Source organism: Vigna unguiculata, chromosome 3 (genome assembly GCF_037176805.1).
Source record: "Vigna unguiculata cultivar grain cowpea cultivar isolate G323 ecotype 2 chromosome 3, ASM3717680v1, whole genome shotgun sequence".
Lineage (NCBI taxonomy): Eukaryota > Viridiplantae > Streptophyta > Magnoliopsida > Fabales > Fabaceae > Vigna > Vigna unguiculata.
This window is the reverse complement of record NC_140794.1, coordinates 8,423,549-8,434,788: the sequence shown is the minus strand read 5'-3', so window position 1 is coordinate 8,434,788 and position 11,240 is coordinate 8,423,549. Positions and strand designations below refer to the sequence as shown.

The 11,240-nt window shown below is 29.4% G+C and overlaps 1 pseudogene across 2 annotated transcripts; it reads left to right on the top strand.

Annotated features, from left to right (window-relative positions):
• Nucleotides 1-224: 224 nt before the first annotated feature.
• On the top strand, nucleotides 225-6,938 carry LOC114176665 (protein LIGHT-DEPENDENT SHORT HYPOCOTYLS 10 pseudogene; annotated as a pseudogene). Of its 2 annotated transcripts, none has more exons than XR_014994062.1 (2): nucleotides 225-967; nucleotides 4,566-6,694. The product of XR_014994062.1 is annotated as a protein LIGHT-DEPENDENT SHORT HYPOCOTYLS 10 pseudogene, transcript variant X2 (transcript). The 2 variants fall into 2 exon arrangements; XR_014994061.1 differs by having other exon boundaries at nucleotides 232-967; nucleotides 6,649-6,938.
• The last annotated feature ends 4,302 nt before the right edge of the window (nucleotides 6,939-11,240 follow it).

Sequence of the window (11,240 nt, the reverse complement as noted above, 5' to 3'; positions counted from 1 at the left end):
ACGCAAACCATTACCAAGTGACAATAATGCCTATTGTGAAAAATGATGATTGGTGTGATTGTATTATTGATGATTCCATACCCAATATAATTGCACAAGCATCTTTTTTTCTATCTACAGAAACATGTACGTAGAGTACAAAGTAGAAATACAGATACGAGAGAAATGGGGGAGAAGAAGAAAAGCACCTTCAAAAGGACCCACACCATGTCCTCTCAAAAGACCACAAGACGTGATTTTCATCTTTCTCCACTGCACCAACTCATTCCTTCTCTCACTCACTCACTCACCCTCTTATTTCTTCCCTAAACTCCATATCCAACCATCTATAGCCATCACTATATATATATATCGTTCTCAGTAGCATACATAGTAACCGATCAACCATGTCTACCCAGATTCAGAACGGTTCTTCTCAGTCTCACCACGGTTCCTCCTCCTCCTCTTCGTCGCAACACCCTCCCTCCAACCACCAACCGCTCAGCCGTTACGAGTCACAAAAACGGCGAGACTGGAACACCTTCGGGCAGTACCTGAAGAATCAGAGTCCCCCAGTTGCTCTCTCTCAGTGCAACTTCAACCATGTCTTGGATTTTCTTCGCTACCTCGATCAATTCGGGAAGACCAAGGTCCACTTGCACGGTTGCATCTTCTTCGGTCAACCTACCCCTCCTGCACCTTGTGCCTGCCCTCTCCGACAGGCATGGGGCAGCCTCGATGCCCTCATCGGCCGCCTCCGTGCGGCCTACGAAGAGCACGGCGGCTCGCCGGAGACTAACCCCTTTGGAGGCGGAGCTATTCGGGTGTACCTTCGTGAGGTGAAGGAGTGTCAAGCGAAAGCCAGAGGGATCCCGTATAAGAAAAAGAAGAAGAAGAGGAACACGATCATTAAGGGGACTCAGAGTGCAAAAGATATTGAGCAACAAGCTTCTTGAGCAATATATATCTCTATATCCATATATGGACGGTAAATTTTTCATATTATATATGATGCACACATGATTGTTGATTTATTTATATATATATATATATATGTTTAATTTTGATTCATGAAAGCCCCAAAACCCTTTAGAATACTTGAATTAATACATAACTCGCAGGTTGATAACATATAGAACAGGTTATTATAGGGAAATTGGAAACCTTTTGTAGCTTACAAAACCCTAGAAGCAGAATGAAAACCCTAATATTTGATTGTCGATCGGAAAGGGCTTGGTTCAAACATATTTTACTGGCTAAGACACCAAGAGTAATGATTAGAACAGAAAGAATAGTGTTTCTCTCACCCTCTTCTCTTTCTTTCTCTCTCCTATCATTCAAAACACTGTTATTGCAGTTTCCTAATTAAATATACTCTCAGGTGTTTGCTTTATGCGAAATCTGACCCTTTTCTGATTCTGCGAGATTTCTTGTGCTCCCCATGGATGTGTGAGCTTGATCTATATATCATACGTTGCATGTGATTACATACACAATCTGACGTAGTTAAAGAAATATACATATTCATATTTTGATTCATGACAAAGAATTCTCCTTCAACAATTTGTACGTGCATATTTGTGTGTGGTCCACAGAAAGTTTTTTGTGACCTTCATTTCGTGGTTTAACAGCATAAACTTAATTATTTTTCCAATTGTTTTATTAATTAATGCTTATTTGTCTGTGCATGTGAAGAGACAAGTGGGCTTGGGCATGCCCTTTTTGTTTGTCTTGTGACTTTCTCTGGATTGTTATATACTTATTGTCTCTTATTAGTGGAAGCTGACTCTAGTACTTTATCACGTAGTTATCTAATAATGTCTGTATTTCTTAACCGCGTGATATAATAGAGCTCAAACAATGTAAAAAGAATTGTTTTCTAAAGAAGAAAAGAATGAAAGAGAAAGTTAAATGGAACATTTGTTTTCATTAAATTAACCAAAGGAAACAAAAAAAGTAGTGTAGATAAATAACTCGATAACCGTCACTTAAACTTATCTGAGGTTTGTGAGGGGAAGGATATAATATTCAAGTCTGGTGTTTATGTTCAAGCTTTAGTGCCTACATGGATATACCAACAAAGGCTTCAATAATTTGTTGGCCCTACCAGAAATGTCCATTTGTCCCTAAAATAACTCTGACAAAGATCAAGTTTGTCACAGGGAAAGTAAGTTATTAAGGATTATGTTAGAAAAAGCGAAAGTAATATTTCACTTTAGGGCTCATTATCCAGAAACAAGAATTATATTTTACTATACATATATATTAAAAGTATAGGATTAATAATGACTCTATAAGTTTTAGTGTTTTTTTTTCTAAGATAAAGAAACAGACGTTCATCTACACATGGATATCAATTAATTGAGTAACTGAATTAACAATAACATGAACTGATTAAAAGTTTATGAATTTAAATATTCAATGCGAAGCGCTAATGCGAGTTTTATTTGATGGAGAAGTAATAGAACTTGAGACTCCCAATGAGAAGACATAAAGAAAATTAAGAGAAAAGAAAAATATCATTTGGGATTTTTTTTTATCAATAATACTATTTTGTTTGCTTCTAAAAGAAATTAATAAGTACATACTGCCTCATTTTTAGTGCTTCTCTTTCGTTTGATATTACTTTCGCAGTCCGGGCTTTTGAATTCATTTTTCTAAAATTATAACAATCGAATATAATTCTCTGTTTTCATTGTTTTCTTTGTTTTCTTCACTGATCTTTTTTTAAATACATACACGTATATATGTTTTATAGATTGAAAAGTGACTTCACTGATCTTATTATTGTCTTCGTTCTCCCCATGGCCAAGCTCTCTGTGAACATGTTCATTATCTTATCGACATCAGATATAAGATTGAAAGTTACATATTTCTCCACCATAATTTGTTCTTGAGTTCATGCCAAGTAGTCAATAATCTAATGTCTTATAACCTCACCAAATTAGATATGTCAAAGTGAGCAAACCCGACTCATATGGGTTGACTCACAACGAGCCGGGTTGAAAATGAGTGAACTCAACCCAGCTCACTTTATGATGAGTTAGAAATTTTACAATCCGGTTCAACCCATCACGGGCTTGTAGGTTAATTCGGTTAACTCACCAACTCACATAAAAAAATTATTTATGTATTTATTTTTAAGTATTCAAATATTTAAATAGTTTTTTAAGCAACTCATGAGATGATAATCACAGTAAAATTAAGAACCAATATTTTCATCATGTTCACCACCAATATACGATGAATTGTTTCTCTACTTAAAGTCTCCTTGTATATTCTAATTACTTCTAAAGTCTACCCATAACCCTTTACACATAAAAGTAGGTTGTCAACAAAATACTATCATAAAACACACATTATCCTTTTACTTTTAGAGTTATTTTATAATGACAATGAAATCCTATCTGCTTATACTAATGTTGTGTTGATATTAATAGATGTTCATCCTTCATGGTCTCAATTAACATATTATAGACTTTGTTTGATAGAGTTGTTGTTTTTCCTTACCTTTACAATTGCTAGATATTTATCTCTTGTGCTATAATTGATAATAGTTGATAATGTCTTGATATTAATCTAAACTAAATACACATTTATTTACATTTACATATCAAATAAAACACATATAAATTGAAATAAAAAATTTAGTCTTTACTAAACTATTCTTAAGATCAACATTGATTTTTGGACTTTTTTGAGATCCAAATTAAATTAATTTAAAATAAAATAAAATTAATATGGATAAATATTTTTATGTATTGAATATATTTGGATTTTTTTTTTTAATTTTGTATATAAATTTTATTATGTATTAAGTATTTTTTTATTTTGCACATGACAAAAAGAAGATACAAAATGAGGTACATGTGGGGTATTTAAACTCTTTTACAAAAACAATCCTATGTATGACGAAGCATAAAAAAAAAAAAAAAAGAAGCTAAAAGATACAAAATTAAAACTACAAAAAACTTTGGCACAGAGAACTGTGTAGAAATATTCATTCATTCCCACTCTAACCTTTAAATGGGATCTTATTCTATATTACCTTTGTATTTGTTAAACACATATTAAAAAAAATAATACATAATTACACTAACTTCGTATTAATTATGAAACCATTAGTCATTATATATACTTCTCAAACAGCACAGACTTGTTCATTTCTATTTTGATTCTTTCTTTATAATACATTATTTTGTTGTGTTGTGGTGTGTAAAAAAAATCAATTGTTTCTTCACATCTTCATATATGCAATTTACAAAACTTATTATATTCTTCTTCATTTATTTAATTCTATTTTACTGATATAAAAAATTAGGGTAAAATGACTCATGAACATGATATAAAGTACTCATAGGTACCCAAACATATATGTGTATTCCAACACATTTAACTTTCTATCCTATTTCCATTGAAAATGGTTGGAAGTAATGCTTCTATTTTAATACTTAATACACATGATTTGATTTTTCTTCAATTGTTCCTACAGATCGAAACAGCTTTGTTTTCACTCTTGATCTTCAACTCTTTAACTAATGATATTGCTTCCCAAACTTCCCTAATTCTAACTATTTGTTTTGTAGGAGGTTTACTAGCATCTCTTGTTTTATGAACGAAAGCATTATTTAATGTGAGTTTTACAAATATAAGTTAATTAAATTTAAAAAGAGTTATTTATAAATTGAAGAAAGTTCTCTATAAATAAAAGGAAGTTGTTTATAATTTGAAGAAAGTTTTTTTATATAAACAACTCTGTTTTATATGACAATCTCTTTAATTTTAAGAATTTAAGTATAATTTTCTTTTTTTGTATTTTTAAACAACTTTTATAAGAAGTTTATTGTTGAAGATAATTTTAGAAGCCAACTCCCACATGTAACAAATTAGTTGAGCTACACTTATATAAATACCATCAAAAATCATCAGTAGTAGTTGCACAGACAGATTTAAGTTTCATATATATCTTCTTATACATACAATTTAAGTACAAACTAAAACCAGATAAAAAAAATTAACATTTTTATGATTTACTATGTCAATACTTTCATGCTATTTTATACTTTTTTGTGTTAAAAGATATTTATATAACACGGATTGACATCATTTTTAACCTAAAATTTAAAGTAATAAAATTATGGATATTCATCTTTATATAGTGTTTCACTTTTTCATTTCTACCCAACGTGAGACTTAAACTCACACTTGAATTCCCAGCAATCTCTCACTCAAGGTAAGTCCCTTCCACATTGGTACACTCCCCCTCCAGCGAAAACATTTCCAACCACGAGTACCCATTTTTTATACCGTCGTTTTTCTTAATTAGACACGACTAACTGGTTCTGATACCTGTGTTAGGTGTTTAGAGGAGAGAGGTTCACTGAGAAATATAACACTAGTAAACCTTGAGCTCAACCACATAAAGATTAGTATCACTCTCAACCCAAAACCTTAAATCGAAATTTATGGGTCTTCATCTTTATATGGTATTCCACTTTCTAATTTTTATCTAATGTGAAACTTAGACTCACATATAAATTATTAATATATATATATATATATATATATAATATAATATAATATAACAATTTATTCTACAGCCAATTTCATATAAAAAAAAACTACGATGCAAAATATAAAATATCAATGTTCAAGAATGTCAATCCTTTCTTATCTTCTTATACATGCGCTGTGTGATTTTCTAACAAAATTAATCTTCTTTCAAGATTTCTCTCTTCCTTCTCATTATTGCCTCCCTCAACACCACAACAAAAGTAAAATTCTCTGGTACTCAAACTAAGGTCCAAATATCCAAAATTAATAAATAAAATCCACATAGAAAAAATATCCAAAACTAAAAGAAGATCCACGTTCTATGATTCAAGAATTTCAACCTTTTTACCTATCACAAAGTGTTTGTATGTGTCTGTTGTTGTTTAAAATAATTAATAACCTCCACTTTTGTTTGCGTGTGTCTGAGCATGAATTCTGAGCACCTTTCTTTTTTGAATAAAATTGAAGGCTTTTCTCCATCTTGTTCACGTGTGTGTAGCTTGCAGTTTTAGCCTTTTTGTCATTCTAGTATGATCAGAATGGATCTGACGGCATTTTTCTGTTGTCAGAAATATAAAGTATCGGTGTGAGACTTAAAAAATGAATAATATTTGATGACACCATAGATCAACAAATAACAATTTTTTATTAAAATATGTCTTGTTTAACTTTAATATATATTAAGAAGTAAAATTAAAATCTAATTTAGCTTTATAAAATTAATTTATAAAATAAAATTTATATCACTTGTATATTATAAATTTATTATATTTTTAATTGATATAGATCTCCAATAATATTAAATATTGTTGTTTTTGATTTGTAATTGACCCACAAAAAATTCATTTTGAAATTTTATTTTGGAACTTGAAACAGCAGACCTTTCCATGTTGCTTTTAGAGTCTTTCCCCAAATTTTTACCTGTGATGTTAGAAAGGTTAATTATTTTGATGTTGGAACTTGAAACTTGAAACTTCAACTAGCATATGCATGAATCATGATAAGGGTAATAAAGGTATTGGAAATGGCTACGATTATGAAAGACATGTGGATAACAATATATTTTTGTTGCTTAACCATTTGACTTTGTTTTGAATTAATGTTGTTTGCATGCAGGGCCATAGGAAGAACAGATTTGGCACTTTGAAAACAGCATGCACGTCCTAAGTAAGAAGTATGATCTCTCTTGGACCAAAAATTATTACAGAAAATCGCTGTGATATTAACAGAATAATCATTTTTAGCAATCTTAAATATGTGTTAGAGATGTACAACCTTGTAACTTTTCTAACATTATGAGATCTCTTCCCCAAAATAGAAACTTAGAAAATGGATACCTTTATAGTGTTGCATTAGTTTTGAAATACCTGGAATTTGAACATTTGGATACTATGAACTTTCTTGGACTTCGAATACAGAAAACGCGAAATGTAACCTTAAGCAGAGTACAAAATGTGATGCTTTCAAACAAAGTGGTTAAGTTGAAACTTAGAACACCACAAACAATACAATTTGTCATTATGCATGAATGTAGGGTCAAATCTTTATTAAATCAGAAGTAAGACCTAGATGGTGCAGATATCAAATTTAATTTCACACTGAAATTTTTTGCAAATTAATGTTTATAAAATTTTATAAGCAATTGCATTATAATTAATATCTTTTAGCTTATTATATGCCAACTATAAACTTTTGCATATTTATGTATTGAATTTATCAAAAACTTAATTAATAAAAAATATATAAATAGTCAATTACATTCTTTCGTTATCATTTTAAGACAAATGCTTAAAACAAATGGAACATATGAATTGTAATTTTGAGAACAAGAAAATATATGAAGACAAGAAGAGATTAAAGGAAATGAAAAAGAAGAGAGATTTTTTTCTATGGATGAACAATAAATGCGCAAAAAATACAACACATTATCTTGTTAAAATTATAATCACTTGTGTTTTTTTTTATTATTCACTGGGATACCATATACAATTATGAATGTATTTTTCTTTCTTTCTGTTACTGTAATTTAAAAATAATATTAAAAATAATAATAAATAAATTATATTTCCCCTCTACCACTTTTAACATAAAACTTGGAATTCCTTGAACTCTTTGATGGATTTGGCTCTCTAATTTAGCTACACAATCAAAAAATTGTAAGTGCTAAATTCCATATTAGCATAACTATTTTTATTTTATTTTTAACTTTTTATTTTAATTCCATGTCTTAAAACGTTGTTTGCTTCAATTTTCGTGGGGAACGATATAAGAAAATAAAGTGGAGAAAATATATCAATTGGAATAATAGTCATCTTTTGCGAACCATTTTAACTCCTATTTACTCTTTGCCATTTTCTAGATCTTAAAGGATACAAATAGATTCAAATATATCAATTGTAATAATAGAAAGAAAAAAAAAAGATAATTGGACCAATAGAAAACAGCATAAGGTACAAAAACAATATATAATCTCTGGAATTCGTTGGTGTTTGAACTAATAATATCAAAGAATTATTAATTAGTGTGTTATTCGAATTGAAATAGATATTTCTGTAAAACAATAATAATCCAAATAGTTTCTTCATTTTTTTACTGGTGGTTTTTGGTGAAGATTAAATTTTGTTGGATATTTTTTAATAGAAAAAGCTTTTTGTTGGAATATTTTGGATAAAATAGTATCTTTATTTTTTTAATATGCACTTTATTTTACTTTAGTACAATGCATTTTTCTTGTAAATGAATTGATATACCCAAGTACACTCACGTCACTAATAAAAGAAAAATTCGCTACCTCTTCACTTCTTTCCTTTCTACAATTGTCATTTCACTGTTTAACAATCACAAAAAGAATCGAATTAACTTTTAAATACCCAGAGCAAATTTTACATTCTACTATCACAAATCCACATTATCATATACACATTCAAATTTTAACATTTAATTGATCCACGTAAAGCTATAAATTTTCACAAGGAAAAATGCAACAACATAAGGGTGTTGTATTCTAAATTTCCCAAAATTACAAACAATACACATATAACACATCTTATTTTCCACATTAATTTCTCTGTTCTCTAAATGTCTTATTGATTGCTTATATATATGTCTTAGGTAGTAGGTTGATGATCTCAAAGGTAAATCCTAGTTTAATAATTTACTTTACCACGTAAGAACATTCATAATTCAGTGTCTGTCAAAATTAGCTATTGATAACATTTATGCCGTGGGCTTTATTCAACAATTACTTACAAAATTGGAAAACACAGGTTGTCTCACTGTCCAAACTATTAATGCAAAATTCTCAAACAAGTTAATGATATCAATCAAGAATAATTGATCCACAAGATTGAAACTGTTTACAACAAGTTTTTGAATACTGAAAAAACAAGTTTTTTTTGTGTGTAAATTATATAATTCTTTTGGTGAATTTAAAATCATGGATGTTGGAAATCCTAAATCGACTAGAGATAAGATAATCTCATAATAAATGGATGGAAACTGCACTTTACAAGTCGGTTTTATATAGGATTGAGTTAAGCTTAAAGTCCATTCTTATCGTAGTTAATTTCACAGTCTTAGTTAATCTATGTAATGAGATTTGTGTTTTTCGGAAATATAATTTTATTATCAAACTTAAAATTAACTCTTAACAATTGATAAATTTTAAAATTTGGGAGCAAAACTTAAAAACATGTTTTTAAGGCACTTCATGTCTGTTGATACAGTTCTTCCATTTGAACTGACAATTATTTACTTTACTTCCAGGTTAGAGTCGAAGTAATCTACGTGGTTGGTGAAGATGATGATGAATGAGTTGGTGGTGGGAGTGAAATAAGTGATGCTGCAATGTGGGAAACTGTTATGATGATGAAATGGAAGTACTTGAAGATTTCAGAAAGGTTTGACATGAGCATCCATCACCATCACCAGTAGTTAATGATGAATCTAGTTAGCAGAAACATGTTGCCGTTCATGTTCATAATTCAGACACTGAAAATTGAAGATACGAGGAGGTTGTTTCAGAATTTGAGACACATTAACTTTTATACCAAAAATATTTATAACTATGTTTCTTACTAAATAATTACCCATCTTAATTATATAAAGTTCATACTATATATGAATTTTGCTTTCAATTCTTTAATATTTTCACTAATTATCTTGGACATTAGTTAGAATTGTTGTAACAAAATTTCCAATTATCCATTCATGTATACCTGTGTAATGCAAATCTCTCAACCATAGTTTATGATCAACCTTTTCTTTCTTTAACTTCACTCTTAGAGCATAAAATCATTCCATCAAAGCTTTTCAAAGCACAAATCTATATAATGTTAAAATAACATTAGTTTATTTTCTTATATATAAACCAAAGTGAAAGAGACAGAGAACTTTTAGGTTCCATCTTAATAATCATCAATGTAAAAGTGTGAGGCGCCGCTTGAATCTATGATTGCATTCTTTTTCTGCATTTTTCGATTCTTTTCCTTCATTACGCACCACAAAAAAGAAGAGGAAATTTTATATTTTTCAACTTTTCATATTATTTTTTAATTACAAGAATCCACTCAATCTTGATTAGTGGTCAGCCTCATTTATTTGAAAATATCTCCATATTGATTTTGTCCCGATCGATCTGGAAAAAGATAAAGACACATGAATTGTTATGAATACTATTCATCATTCTATTTTTAATTTTACTCTTTAATAAATATATTTTTTAAATTAAAAAAATTATTTTATTATTTTTATTTTTTAAGAAATCGTTTTGATAAATTTAATTATTTCATTTATTTAATTTTATTAAATTAATTATTTTTAAACTAAAATAAGTATTTTTAATAAATAAATTATCTATAAAATAAATAAAAAATTATCTATAATAAAATGTATTCGTTTTCAATAGTTCATATGAAAATGGATGTTTTAGTAATTAAATTTTGCATGATAAGTGAAATTTTACATGATAAGTTTAAGCAAAATTGAATTCCGAAGAAAGAAATTCCATTGATGGTACAATATTCGTAGTTTACTGATGGTGGTCGTCCTCTATTCCTCTAGCGATGTGGTGCTCCCAAGCTTAGGTGATGCTTTGCTGAGGTTGCATGTCTTGATCAAAAGGTTGTCGTCGTAGCTAGCTAAGGTTGTGGTGCCCCGAAGGTCGTGCGATGCTTCATTGTGGTTGTGGTGTGTTGGTTCGAAGGTTTTTTGTTGTGGTGTGATTTGTTGTCTCATTATTTGATGTTATTTTCCTTATTTATTGTATTCTAACTACATCTTTTGTTAGGTTTTATGAGAGGATTTCACTGGGGAGAACAACACCAATGAGATCTGAGCTTAATCACATAAGACACTAACACCACTCTCAACCCAAAATTTTAAGGGAATATGTTTATGGGTCTTGATTCTTATATAGTGTTCTACTTTCTCAATTCTGATCAATATATATTCCACAAATATTGAATAAATGACATTGAAATGAATTCCACAAATATTAAAATCAAAGTACTGATTAAACCAATATATTTTATATTATGTATGATATAAGAAACCTAAAGTACAAGGTTTTTTTTTTTTTTAAAGCACACATCTTTAAGTTTGTCTTTCACCTATCTTTAAAGTGGTTCATGTTATTTCTTTTAAGGCAATTTGTTATGCATTAAGGAGGTGACTTGGGCTAGAAAACCTAAATTATGAAAAATGTTAAA